Below are 5,619 nucleotides of genomic sequence, written 5' to 3'. Positions count from 1 at the left end.
GGGTTTCACCGTGTTAGCCAGGATGGTCTCAATCTCCTGACCTTGGGATCTCCCCCCCTCGGCCTCCCAAATTGCTGGGATTACAGGTGTGAGCCACCGCACCCGGCCTGGTAAGCACTCTTAATCAATGCAACAGGAACAAACATTTGCTGCAGAGCGGCAACGTGCAGGGAGGAACATTGTTCCACTCAGGCTCAGAAAGCAAAACCTCTTGGCTCTTTACATCTATGCGGGAGCTCACAGGAAAAGCCCTCTGTGTGGCTGCCAGCCTCACACACTCCCCCCAAGGGGTGAGTTTCTCTTTCCATGTTAATCTATGCTCTGATGTGCCATCTGTCAACCACCACACCATTCTCAGTTGACATTTCAAAGCATCTTTGCTCAGTGAATGGTCACCAGCCCTGCCCTGCAAGCCCCCAGGTGACATTGAACTTAGAGAGAAAACAGGTTTCGGGGTGGATTTCAGTTCAGCATCTTGGAGTGTCTGTGTGGACATGAAATCTGTCTCCCCAGCTGTGGGCTGCATCCTTGTTTGTCATCTGGTTTGGCTGATGGGGACTTGGAAACTCGTGGGTCCCTTCACAATTTGTGAAGAAGCTGCATGGCCCTTCCAACAAAAGCAAGCAATAGGAACAGAAGCCCAAGACTTCAGATCAAGGTGCAACTTATAGCAGCCTCAGTGTAAAAGCAAACAGGAGTCAGAGGGATTTCTAAGGCAGAATCTAGTCCCCAGGGCAGCTATAAGGCAAAGAGAAAGAGAGAGAGAGACAGAGACAGAGACAGAAAGACAGAGAGAGATGGGAGGAGACACGAGGCACCCAGGCCTCTGCATCAAAATCCCTACAAGAGGGGATTCCTAAAAATGCAGGAGGCTGAGGTGGGTGCACACAGAAGTTCAAGACTAGCCTGGGCAACATAGCAAGACCCTGTCTTTACAAACAATACAAAAATCAGCCGGGTGTGGTGGTGTATGCCTGTGGTCCCAGCTACCCAGGAGGCTGAGGTGGGAGGATGGCTTGAGCCCAGGAGGTAGAGGCTGCAGCGAGCCGAGATAGCACCACTGCACTCCAGCCTGGGCGACAGAGTGAGACTTCATCTCAAAAAAATTTTTAAAAATTTTTAAAAAGGATCACCCTGGCTACCTGAATGGATGGTAAGAAGGTAAGAGCAGAAGCAAGGAGACCAGCAGGGAGATTCTGCAGTGGGAATCCACAGTGGCTCAGACCAGGCTGCCGCTGAAGACCGGCTGGATTATGTATATATTTTGATGATGAAGCAGCTCACTGACTCTTGAAGAGTGGGCTCTAGGAGACTGTATTTTTAACAAGCTCTCAGAGGATTCCAATGCAGGCTGAAGTTGAAGAACTCCTGATTTAGGTGAAGCTTCTGTTTCATCCTTCGGGAAGTACCTACTGACTTTTCTCCAAGCCACCTCAAAAGAGGTGCTAGACAAGTTGTGCTCCAGTGTCTGAACATGTGTGCACAGCTCTAGAGCAGACCTCAGGACACCGAGTCAAAGGTTAGGAGTACAACAGTGAACAACCACCATCCTCTTTTCAATGAGCTTTGCATTTAATGAGAGAAATAGAAAGCAAAAAAAAAAAAAAATCATTTTCAACTCAGAATGGTAAGAGTTATGGTGACAGTATGCCTGGGGCAATGGGGGCACATAGAAGGGGCAGCCAATCAGCCAGTTACAGTTGTTCATGCCTGTAATCCCAGCACGTTGGGAGGCCAAGGTGGGTGAATCACTTGAGGCCAGGAGTTCAAAAACAGCCTGGCCAACATGGTGAAATCCTGTCTTTACTAAAAATACAAAAAAAATTAGCTGGGTGTGGTGGCAGGCACCTGTAATTTCAGATACTCAGAAGGCTGAGGGGGGAGAATTGCTTGAACCCGGGAGGCAGAGATTGCAGTGAGCCAAGATCGTGCCACTGCACTCCAGCCTGGATGGCCAGAGTGAGACTCCATCAAAAAAAAAAAAAAAAAAGCCAGGAGGTGGGTGGGCATCCAATCTATATCAGGTGGTCAGAAATACTTCTCCATCACAGGACTTCTAAGTTGACGACTAGAAAATGGTAGGACTTAGCCAGGTCGATAGGAGAGGTATGGAAGATCATTCCCAGCAGAGGGAAGAGCATGTGCAAAAATTGAGAAGTGAGAGGGTGCGGAGCTGAGAGATGTTCATGTAATTGTAAAAAGTGACTAATGTAGAGGTAAGTTGGAGCCAAATCATAAAGGCTCTTTGTCATGTTTGTCCTGTAGACAAAGGGAGACAGTAGATGTTTTTAGGCAGGGAAGTAATGATCCACTTTGTGCTATAAAAAGAGCAGTCTGGCTGGAGGAGAGTGGGAGCTGAGTAGACCAGGTAGGAGGCTGCAATACACCAAGTGAGACAAGATGGTTGGCTGGACCAGGGCTGTGGCAGTGAGGATGGAGGGGAGACAGTAGACTAACTTGACTGAGAAAGTGGGAGGAATGCAGGATGAGGCCCAGGTGTTTTGGAAGCTTGGTGGATGGTGGTGAGCCCAGGCAGAAGAGGAAATCAGGAGAGGAAAGGTAAGGTGAAGTCAATGCAAGACAGACAGCCAAGTAGAGATCACCAGTGGGCAGCTGGATTCATCAGCCTGGAGTTACACAGAGAGCTCTGGAATGGAAATAAAGAGGAAAGGACTGTGCGAATAGGTGAATCCTCCCTGAATAATGTGTAGAGAAAGGAGAATAGAACACAGGGGACAGAAAAAGGGAAGAGATTTGTTATTAAAACCAACCATCCATCGGACATCTTCCAATAAAACACTTATTAGAGGTTTCCTCAGTGTGAGTTATTCAGGACCAGAGCTAAAGACCATATTCACAATAAAATAACTGCTGGGAGGGTCTTAATGAAAACATTTAATGCTGCTTTTAAAACAACAACAACAAAAAGGCTTTAGCTACTGCACAGACCGTGGAGCAATTTTTCAGCAAGAGTCTATCAAACACGAATCTGATCTGACTCAAGGAGGTGTCATATCAAGTATAAAAATCCAATTCCAATGTCCATAAGAGCCTTTCTGCCAGGTACAAGAACCTAATCCAGTTGAAGTGATTTTCTACTGATTAATAGGCTGGGAATACACAGGCTGTTGGTTTTTGAGATTTCCTTTCCTGTGCCTTCATGCCAGCTGTGAAAGAGTCAAAAGGCTCCCAACTGTCAAAATAAAAATGACACTTGGTCACAGAGGAAACAGATTACAGGTCAATCACCTTGATGACTTTTTAACTATGAGGAGCCATTAATGTTACTAAATAAGCAAATCTGTTTGCATAACCAGATTTTTATAGGCTACTGGGAATAAAGGTTTTCCTAAGTGGGTGATTTGTACAACGATAGCCTTAGGGTCTCTGATGGAACAGATCTGATGAGGAAATGTTCCTTTAATTATGTGGAAGGCCAATTACCACGTTATAGCAACATTGTTTTGCAGATTGCATATAATTTCACCATTTCCATAGCTTCAGCACTATAATTCTGGAGAAAATTCAGGCACCAAGAAGACACTTGAGGCACATTATGCTGGAGATAAAGATGTTTTAGTGAATTCAATTTAAGCTACAACATTAAAGTTATTTTGTTGAATAAAATATAATGCAATAATGAGCTTGTGTATGTCAACTCTATAGTGGAGGTAATAATAGCTAGAGAGAGCATGTCCCCTCTCCTCTTTTTCATGCTCATTAGAGTAATAGATAATGCTATAGAGAGAACCTTTCTCTAATATGTGCTTCATCTCAGGCTAAGCGTGTTTTGTGCAACTGCGCTTCATGAAAGAAAAAAAAAAGGTAAAGGAACTAATTTGGGAGCCATTCACAAAAGCGCTACCACTTGATGTTATTTTATACTCTGGGATTTCTTATTCCCAGTGCCTACCAGGAATGGACTTTCCGGAGAAGCTCAGATTAATCACTCCTTATGAGAGGTGACAGCCTGCTGGCAGCCCTCACAGCCCTCGCTCTCTCTCGGCGCCTCCTCTGCCTGGGCTCCCACTTTGGCGGCACTTGAGGAACTCTTCAGCCCGCGGCTGCACCGTGGGAGCCCCTTTCTGGGCTGGCCAATGTTGGAGCTGGCTCCCCCAGCTTGCCGGGAGGTGTGGAGGGAGAGGCGCGAGCCGGAACCGGGGCTGCGCGCGGCGCTTGCCAGCCGGCTGGAGTTCCATTTGGGCGTGGGCTTGGCGGCCCCGCACTAGGAGCTGCGGGCCGGCCCTGTCGGCCCCGGGGAGAGAGGGGCTTAGCACCTGGGCCAGCAGCTGCTGTGGTCGACTTCTCGCCGGGCCTTAGCTGCCTCCCCGCGGGCAGGGCTCGGGAACTGCAGCCCGCCATTCCTGAGCCTCTCCGCTCCGCGGGCTCCTGTGCGGCCAGAGCCTCCCGGACAAGCGCCGCCCCCTGCTCCAAGGCTCCCAGTCCCATCGACCACCCAAGGGCTGAGGAGTGCGGGCGCACGGCGCGGGACTGGCAGGCAGCTCCACCTGCGGCCCCTGTGCGGGATCCACTGGGTGAAGCCAGCGGGGCTCCTGAGTCTGGTGGGGACTTGTAGAACCCTTATGTCTAGCTGAGGGATTGTAAATACAGCAGTTGGCACTCTGTATCTAGCTCAAGGTTTGTGAACACACCAATCAGCACCCTGTGTCTAGCTCAGGGTTTGTGAATGCACCAATCGACACTCTTATCTAGCTACTCTGGTGGGGACTTGGAGATCCTTTATGTCTAGCTAAGGGATTGCAAATACACCAGTTGGAACTCTGTATCTAGCTCAAGGTTTGTAAACACACCGATCAGCACCCTGTGTCTAGCTCAGGGTTTGTGAATGCACCAATCGACACTCTGTATCTGGCTACTCTGATGGGGACTTGGAGAACCTTTGTGTGGACACTCTGTATCTAGCTAATCTAGTGGGAAGGTGGAGAACCTTTGTGTCTAGCTCAGGGATTGTAAACGCACCAGTCAGCGCCCTGTCAAAACAGACCACTCGGCTCTCTGTAAAATGGACCAATCAGCAGAATGTGGGTGGGGCCAGGTAAAAGAATAAAAGCAGGCTGCCCGAGCCAGCAGTGGCAACCCGCTGGGGTCCCCTTCCACACTGTGGAAACTTTGTTCTTTCCCTCGTTGCAATACATCTTGCTGCTGCTCACTCTTTGGGTCCACACTGCCTTTATGAGCTGTAACACTCACGGGGAAGGTCTGCAGCTTCACTCCTGAAGCCAGCGAGACCACGTACCCACCGGGAGGAATGAACAACTCCAGACGTGCCACCTTAAGAGCTGTAACACTCACCGCGAAGGTCCTTAGCTTCACTCCTGAGCCAGCGAGACCACAAACCCCACCAGAAGGAAGAAACTTCAAACACATCTGAACATCAGAAGGAACAAACTCCAGACACGCCACCTTTAAGAACTGTAACACTCACCATGAGGGTCTGCGGCTTCGTTCTTGAAGTCAGTGAGACCAAGAACCCGCCAATTCCGGACACATTTATATACTTGGCACTGGGAGGTCTGTATGGAGCAAGTGAAGAAATCAGCAGAGTGAAGATAGAGGGAGAACAATATGATGGGGGAAAGGCAAAGTTACTGCCATGTT

Source organism: Pongo abelii, assembly GCF_028885655.2.
Source record: "Pongo abelii isolate AG06213 chromosome 18 unlocalized genomic scaffold, NHGRI_mPonAbe1-v2.0_pri chr18_hap1_hsa16_random_utig4-1076, whole genome shotgun sequence".
Taxonomy (NCBI): Eukaryota; Metazoa; Chordata; class Mammalia; order Primates; family Hominidae; genus Pongo; species Pongo abelii.
Note: the sequence above shows the minus strand (reverse complement) of the source record.